Source organism: Macadamia integrifolia, chromosome 8, assembly GCF_013358625.1.
Source record: "Macadamia integrifolia cultivar HAES 741 chromosome 8, SCU_Mint_v3, whole genome shotgun sequence".
NCBI lineage: Eukaryota > Viridiplantae > Streptophyta > Magnoliopsida > Proteales > Proteaceae > Macadamia > Macadamia integrifolia.
The window spans coordinates 11,899,203-11,908,330 of record NC_056564.1 but is presented as its reverse complement, the minus strand read 5'-3'; the positions used below and the strand labels follow the sequence as shown (position 1 = coordinate 11,908,330).

The 9,128-nt window shown below is 36.6% G+C and overlaps 1 pseudogene; it reads right to left on the bottom strand.

The window, feature by feature from the left end:
• Nucleotides 1–216: 216 nt before the first annotated feature.
• LOC122086718 lies at nt 217–2,122 on the bottom strand (annotated as a pseudogene).
• Between the last annotated feature and the right edge of the window lie 7,006 nt (nt 2,123–9,128).

The following is a 9,128-nucleotide window of genomic DNA, read 5'->3' as shown; positions in this document are numbered from 1 at the left end:
GGGTGGGGGGTGTGGGGAGGGTGTGTTTAGATGTAGCCAGGTCCTTCGAAGATTTTCTGTTCTTGGTAGACTTGTCTGGTTCTGCTATCTAGTATTCCAGTGCTTGTAATTGGATTGAATGGGCTTGGCTCTGTAACCTGTTCCAAATGCACCCAAACTTTGTTAATAACCCAAGTCCAATGTTGTTACAGGCTTTAGTATTAGTATTATGGTAGGCATCCACTTGCCATTGTGGATCATTTGAGTAGGGGGATAGAAGTTTTGAAACTTATTTATTAAAAATCATTTAATACAACATCACCAAAATTCAAACCAAATGCCACAACTCATTCACTAATACACAATTGATCTGAATTAAAAATAAAAAAAACCCATCAACCAAACATAATCAGAAATGCCCTCTTTGTTTTTTGTTGATGAAATGTCCTCCTTTTTCTTCTTCATTTTGGTCATTTTGGTTAGTATTAATGGCCCGGCATGAGCTTCTAATCTCACGCCGTGACCCAGTAAGAACTTCCACTGCTCCCATCTTCACCATAGCCTGACCAAACTGGGTAGTAAACTTAAAGCCAGTAGATAGAGACATCACTGTGGAACTATTTTGAGGATCCAAAGCCAACTCTTGATCTATTTGTAGGATTCCTCTCCTTCTCATCAACTGCCCATAATATGAATTGTCAACAACGCTTGTACTTAGCAAGTTCTGGTCGAGATTAATTGTGTTGTCCGTCGTCGCATTCTGTGGGCACCTGAGCCTCAAAATTGAGGCTAGGGAGTCCATGGTTGGATCAGGCTTTCCTGTGTTCTGGAAATTGTAGAGACGATCAAGGATGACCGAACAATGTGCGATTCCCACAGTGTGACCGCCTATTATTAACATTAATTTGAATTAATCTCTCTTAGCGTCATGGATTAACACATTAATGAAGATATGTAGCAAATTAAGGATGGGAATTGAAGACATTTTAAGTAGTTACCAAGCAGGAGAACCATGTCTGTAGGGTTAAGTCCCTTGTTTCCAAATGCTGTAATAGCTTGGGAGACTGATGCTGAAGGGCTTGGGAGATTGACTTCACTGGCAAGTGATACTAAGCCATCCCTTCTCCCTGTCTGTACATTGTATCTCCTTCCTCCACCCTGCATGTGTAAACTCCAATTAAAAGTGGCATTTAGATTCTGGTTGACTAATTCAAGCCCTAATTAGCAAATTTTATATTACAACTGGGATAGATAAGTTGGCCTTTTCTACTACCCGAAGATCAACCCAGCATAAACCTGATGATATTGGTCTTATAAACTTTTTTTTTTTGGTTAAAAGGTTTAGTATCGGATAATGCTGTGGTAGTTTAGTTCAGGATTGGGTCAGGGTTGGACAAGCAATGCGAATCTGTGTGGCCCAAACCAACCCTCGCTTATCCTAATAATAGTGTTTTAAGACAATTTTCCTTCAGCCATGGTGAAGTGAAACTCGTAGTACTAAAGGCATTTCAGACCTTCGTATAATAAGAGAAGTAACTATGCGATCATAATGTAACAAACTACATACCAAGGAAACAGCATCACGAGTAGCCATAGCGATAATATCAGCACAAGAAACAACCCCGGGACAAGCTCTCTCCAAAGCAGCCTTTGCTTGATCAATGATATCAAAGCCTTATCAAAGCCTCTCACACTAAGGTTCGGAGGTGCAATCTTCTCCATCGAATTTCCATCTAAAAGGATAGATGCGTCGCAACCCTTTTCATTCATGAAAAAAAAAAAAAAAGAAAAAAAAGAAAAAAAACCCCAAAAAAAACATTAAGGTTAACAAACTCAAAAGCATAATAGGAGAGAGCTCATAATGTACCAAGGACACAAAACTTGTTAAGGCTTGTGGGTCATTGTTCATTCAAAATGTACGGTTAGAATGAGAACATATGCCTACTTACCCTAACAAAGCAATCATGGAACTGTAAGCGGAGGAGGGCAGCCACAATGGTAGGGTCCTTGATGAATTGTGTAGTGATGACTCTTCCACATCTCTGGATCCACATTTTCCCTTGTAAAACCCAACTTGCAGGTCACCATAGCATAAACCAGTGAAGCTCATTAGAAGGAGCCCAAGAAGTGTAATTTCTGCCATAGCCTTCATTTTATGTTGGGAGTACTTTGAGGTTTGAAGTACTGAATAGGCACAGGATGATGGGGATGATAAGGACAAATCTCTCTTTGCTATTTATAGAGGAATGAGAGGTTGATACAAAGCATTACTTATTCATCAATGAGCTAGACTGCATGACTATTTCATATACGTGTTGTCCTTGAACGTGAACCCATGTAATGGAATAGAGAAACACCTAGCAACACTCCTTAATCACCGTTGGATCTATTGATTGTGATTTATTGATGGGATCAGAGTCAGTGCATCTGATGGCATGTAACAAAAGGGGGCAGTTAGTTTAATAATTGATATATAGATAATGGAAGGCTGATCATTGGTTGTCACATAGAATTGACTTATCTTATGCCATTGCATATGAGGTCCTCAAATTCATCAACTTGAAGATTTTGAATCTACCAACCACACCACTCATTTGCAAGTCAACGATTTTCTACTTTCCATTATTGTTGTTCATGATATCATTAAAAACTCATGTTGGACCCTTAGATATATAAGAGCTTTGCTTGCTTTTCAATGCTAATAAAATGTGGTTAAGATAATATATCAACCTTCTTTGCGTTATGTATGATATGCTTGCATGGTTTGCTATATATGTTTTCCCCTAAAAAAAAAAAGGAAAAAGGTCTGCTATATGTCGGTTTGACATCAACTTGATTTGATAAATAATGCTTTGACACCAATAGTGACAAACTTTAAGAGGGAGGACTTGGCGCAATGGTAAGGTTATTCATTGCGACCTAGTGGTGGTAGGTTCAAGTTAAGAAATAGTCTTGATTCACGAGGCGGGGGTCAGGCTATTTACATTTATATATTATTCTCCTCAGATTCCACAGTGGCAAGACTCTTGTACACTAGGTAAACCCTGTCGGTGCCAAACTTGAATGTTTGGTACAAAACAAAATGAAAATCTTTGTATCACAAATAGTTCACAAGAAAAAAAGAATAATGAAGAATTTGTATGAAGCAAATAAGTATAAATCTGATCATCGTGGCTATTTTATAGTCTTCCAAAAGTCACAACCTTACTCCAACAAATGCCTCCTTGAGTTGCATTGAAGGTTTATATTTGTTGGATATTGATGTTCAAGAGAACTTGATTGTATTGGGCACTTTGGCCAATAGTTATATACATGCACCGATAAAGTGCCTAGTCGGCTTACACAAATATAGAAAGATTGGATTTGAGTGAGATTCTACATGTGATATGGAACAGGAAACTCAAGTGAGGAAGGTAAGTCGATATAGGGTCAATAAACCCGCTCAAGTTGTAGGGTTGTGACCAAGAAACTTCATCTTGTCACACATGAATTCAAATTGGGCTAATGGCAGGGCATTGCTGAGAACATCCACAAGTTGATCCACTGTTGAAATAAATTGAACATTGAGTTTGTTTTCACCACCCTATCTGATGCAGGTCCAACCCAAAGATGTGGTCCAAGCCCATGAAGTCAAGTCCAAACCACCGGATCAAAAGAGAACCATCTCGAGATCAACAAAACCTTGGAGGAGAGAACCATGCCCCTAAGTCAAGAAAGGCATAGAGATGAAAACTTACAACCTCAACAACATATTGCTAAATTAGCTCTTGAGGTTGAGATGTTGCAATTTTAATATCAAGTGATTGGCTTGATTCTTGAGATTTAACAATTGAAAAAAATTTTGCATCGTTCAAACATCCGATTAAAGAGACATCTAGAGTTTGATTTTCATATTTCAAAGGATCAAAGATCTGTCCATACGAGGATATTAACGATAAACCAAAATTTCATTTGGAAGCGCAAAATGACATTTGGCCATTTTGTGAAGTACCAGTAGATTGAGGAGTGTCTTGCATACACCTCCAAAGTATGTGTTAATATGTGTATCACCGGTGTTTTATGAATATTCGATAAAAGAACCCCATGAACTTGATGACTTCAACTTCTTAAATCAACTTTTGATTTAAAATATGAGGTTAGTCATGAGGTTAGCGGTGACATTCCTCAAGACACAGTTAGAGAGGACCCTATCTCCATCTCCCACCTTCATCACTTGAAGTTGCGAGGCATGTTCCCATGCCACCATTTCCAGTTGATTTAATCTTTGGGAAGATAAGCGAATAAATTTTTGAAATTTGTTTGTGCATGGAACGAAGACTACCCACATCATAGGTCTCACACCTATAATGCATATATTGATCATTTTTTTTACAATTTTTTCACCATCATTTAGTTTTACGTTTGCCCGAGCTATTAGCAACTCACTAGTTATGTTTGATGCTCCAATATAAGAAAGAAAACCAAACTATTCACATGCATTGTGAGGTGTGTCACTGAAAATTCAATGGTGATGGAGGCATGGAGATAATATTTTGGCCATAAACTGAATAACATATCCAGGTGACAAAGAAGATGTAGTGATAGAATTGTGAAGACATATCTAATTCCTCCAATCTTTCCTTAGTCAAGCATTTTTTGGAGAGAAATCCAGCATCATAGAATGTGAGCTCCTTCTCAGCTTTGAAACCTGCAAAACTATTAAAAATACAAAGAAATGGTGGCAAAGGTAACTCAACTTCCTCTAATAAATTGCATTCTTGTGGTGCTTTTGAATTAATGTCTAATTCAAATGCCTCAAACAAATCGAACTCTTCAACGTCATCGTTTTCGTAGTTGTCGAAAATTGTTGTTTTATTGGAATTAAAATATTCATCTTCATAAAATGATGCAGTCCAATCGCATCCAAGCTCAACAACTACCACCAAAGAAGTTAGCCCAAACACCCTTGATCAAATCCACCATTAGGTGTCCCTAAGAGATTCCTTTAAGTTTCTTTTGCTCTTCCTTATGGCAAGAAGCTCCAATATCGGTTTGGGATGATTCAATTGAGTATTAAAGACAAGAGGCGGGACTATAACTTTTGTGAAATAGGAATTTTTGAGATTCTGAATGGTATAAAAGGACTGCCAAGTTAATTAATGGACTTACATAGGTCCGAATCTGAAAATGCTAATTGCTCCAAAAATTCAATTTTTCTAGGTTGGATCTTTCGGGGGTGTAACTTAAACTCTTTAAGATTGAAGGCTCAAATCTTCTAGGCTGATTGAAAGCCTAATCTCTTCAAAGATGGGTGAAACTCAACTTGGTTTCATAAGAAGAACTCTTCAAGGTTCATACGAAACTTGGAGCAACTTTGAAGATTCTTTGATTTAATTATGCTTCTACAACTCAAAATTTGTCCTCTACATATAGGACTACAACCTTTAAATTAGGAGACTACAACCATTCTCTAGACTTTCAAGTTGTGACATGGACTAATCATCAAATCCATAGGAAAATAAAACTTAATTGAAAATCTAGAAATAGGAAAAGTAGGCAAGTTCTTCCATTTTTTGAAGTCTCTCATGCCTTGATTCAAGAGTTGAGGTCTCCAATACCTAGATCCAAGACTCAATATTTTGATTCTTATTTCAGGATGAGTAATGACTTCCAAGTGGACTTTCTTTGCAACTTTCAAGGGAAGATAAGTTTCTTGACATAGCGAAGAGTAAGAGAAACTTAAAAGAATTTCTTAGGGACTCCTAATAGTGGATTTGTCCTTTCAACTACCCTAGAGGAAAGATGATGTGGAAGCAAAGAAGATGATGTGAACTCTTTCAAATCCAAAGTACTTGATGATTTGACAGCCATCTATACATTTATTTTCTTAAAGAACTAAAGTCTTCTCTTGAAACAAGAATCAATACATTAAAATAAGAGCCAATGTCTCGAACAATGAATAAAGACATAGAAGAAAGAATCCATGTACTGGAGCAATTACCAAGACATAGAAATTAGAATCTATATGGTGGAATTTAATGTTAGTTCAACCCACTAGATAGTGGATTGTTTCTACCATTTTAGGGTTTTACTTTTTTTTTTTTTTCTTTATATGTAATAGTTTATAAAGAGCAAGAGGATAGTAATAGAAGTAGAATTTTGATGAATGGAAATCATTGTTGCCCCATTGAGTGCACACTTGAACCATGATGAGTTCTCTTATGGAACTAAGTTCAGTTTCACTGGATCCTTGAAGAGATTTGACTTTCAATCAGTCTAGAAGAGTTGAAATCCCACCTTCCCAAAGATCCATCCTAAAAGAGTTGAATTTTTTAAGATAATAGCATTTTTCATATTCAGACCTATATAAGTTCATTACCTTGATAGTCATTTACACCTTTTTCCACCCAAGATCTCAGAATTTTCTATTTCACAAAAGTTGTAGCCCCGCCTCTTGTATTTAATACTCAATTTGAATCATCCCTGACATCCAGAGCAGAGAGTTGTTCCCAAATTACTATCTGTAGATGATTGTATCCAAGATTGGTTTTGCCTACAAAAACAAGTACTCTCCCGATCCTTGAATTCGAGCAATCCCATGAGGGGGATTGCATCACTATCACATACAAAGTAGAAGTCAATCTTCACATGTTTGGTACGAGCATAGAACACTGTATTAGCAAAAGAAAAAAAAAAAGTGGCACACAAAATTTAAGCAATTTGACTCCTCCAAAAGTCACAACCTTACTCCAACAAACGCCTTCGTGATTATCTTAAAGGGTTAATTATGTTTGTTGGAGAGTGAATTTAAGCAATATGACTCTTTTAAAAGATATTTGTCAATTCCAAAAGATCTTGTAACCATGCTAGCTTAGAACCTTACAATTCCTGATTGTATTTAAATTGATACCCATGTATGCATGTTCGGATTCGTTCCCACTCTAGAACTTTTATTCAGTATGTTTTATATATTAAGAACACATATAAGGCTTCTGTTTAGTTATGTCATGCGTAGATTTTATGGATAGGGAGGTCTCCTACACAAAGGTCAAGTTTAAACCTAAATGGAGTTGGTACTGAAAAATTCTAGACTATTAAGTGGATGAAAAATAATGCTTGGAATTCTAATAATGTGCATGCTAGTTTATAGGAAATTATATGGGTGATATTGATTTTGAAATTGTGATACATGGCCATTTCAAATCATATATATCTAACGGTTGGAATAGCGATATCATCCTCCAACGTGGAACAATTGGGGTTGCCCATTCACATTAATTGATTGCCATTCTTTTTTTCATCAGTGTGTAATAGAATGATAGGATAGAAACAATTAGGTGGTGATATAAAAATTGCTCTAAGTTTGAATATATATATATATATATATATATAAAATTTGATTGTTGAAGAGAATGTAGGTTAACCCACCGCCACGGTCTCCACTTAAATCATAGATGTACAGATGGGGAATCGAATCTGGCACCGTGTGCTTATCCACACAATCCCTAATTCGCCCTAACCATTTGGGCAATCCACGGATGGGTGAAGGGGAAACTTCTATAGTCACTACACAACATGAATTATAAACTGTTTTCTTATCATTTTTGTTAATTTTAGATATAATTTTAAGGACCAAATTTTACTAAGGTCACAGTGAATCGTCATCACGACCACAGGCAATAGGGGGGAAGAGAGATGTGGGGAGAAATGGGGGTCATATCTGGACCACCCCATTGTTAAGCCATCGGTGAAGGAAAGCTTTGCCATAATTTTTATTTTACCTTCAAATCCCTACGATTAGTAACCATATAAGGCATCCCGGGTGTAGCTCTATTGGTCCAAAGGTGATGTGTGGTAACATATGTCTCCAATTTGAGTATCCCCGTGACTGATCTATTTCACAGGTTAGGTGTGACTGTGTGTAACCAATGTTTATCCTTGAACCTGAATCATAAAACTGGGCAAGTTCAAGGGGTTCCTTGTTAGCAAAAAAAAAGGGAGGTGATGTTAGAAATGTAAATGTTTTTAAAATAGTTGATTTAAAGTATTATTTTATTTTGTAAAATGTTTGTTAAAGGGTTGTATCTTTTCTAATAGGCACCTAAATGAGTTGTTAGAGGGTTGTGGGAAAATGTTTGCATGGTGTTTGAGCATATCTTTTGGAGACAACTCTTGGTGGTGTCTTTTCCTATATAAAGAGGATGTTGAACCCATTTCTCTAACAATTATGAGGCAATCTTAACTCCGATTTGCTCTTAGCTCTCTCTATTCTTTGTCTTATGTCTAATTGAGCAAAACTTTAATCCTAATGTGACCTAGTAAACGAGTGCAACGACTCTAGGAGGGGCCCTGATTTTTTTATTTTATTTTAATTATCATAGATGCTGATTCACAAGAACCCAGTTTGAACCATAGGGGGCATTACTGTAGTAAGGGGAGTGACCGATGGCATGACTCAACCCCTCCGATTTCTTAAGTTAGGTTTGTGACATTGTATATGGTGCTTAAGTTTGCCATCCTTAATCTTTGGTTTGTTTGTTTTTTTGCTTAAGGTCAGCAAGAATTATATTAAAAGAATGAAATATACATGAACACAAAAAGGGCAATCGATCCTTATCCTTCCACCTTCGGCATTGCCATCAACAGAAAAGAGATTTGATCACAACAAGAAAACTTTACCTCCTCCCCCACCTACGGCATTGCCATCAGCAGAGCAAGAGGGAAAGACAACAATTCGAACATGACAGAAGAAAATCATTGGAATTTGAATCTTGGTCTCTGAGAAGCGTCCTGGTCAATTTCGTTCACTATAAATCTTGGGGAATCTTTGGTTTGTTTGTAATTCAGATAAGTGTTCTATTCTCCTTGTTAAAATGTATGTTTTGGATGAATAATTCCAATAGGGATGTTGGAGTTAATGATATCGTCATGTGAGGTAATAATGACGAAATCTTATTTTTTTAAGATTGAAAATTTTCATTACTCTTCCTTTTAATCTCCCTTTTGACCAAATGGATTGGAAAGGAAAAACAAAAATGTGAAATTAATTACGTGTGATGGATCAAACCATCCTTATTCCATGCGTTTTGGTGCTTACAAACACTCAATACAAATGTCACAACACTTTCAGTAATACACAGGTGATCTTCAATTAAAAAAAAAAAAAAAAA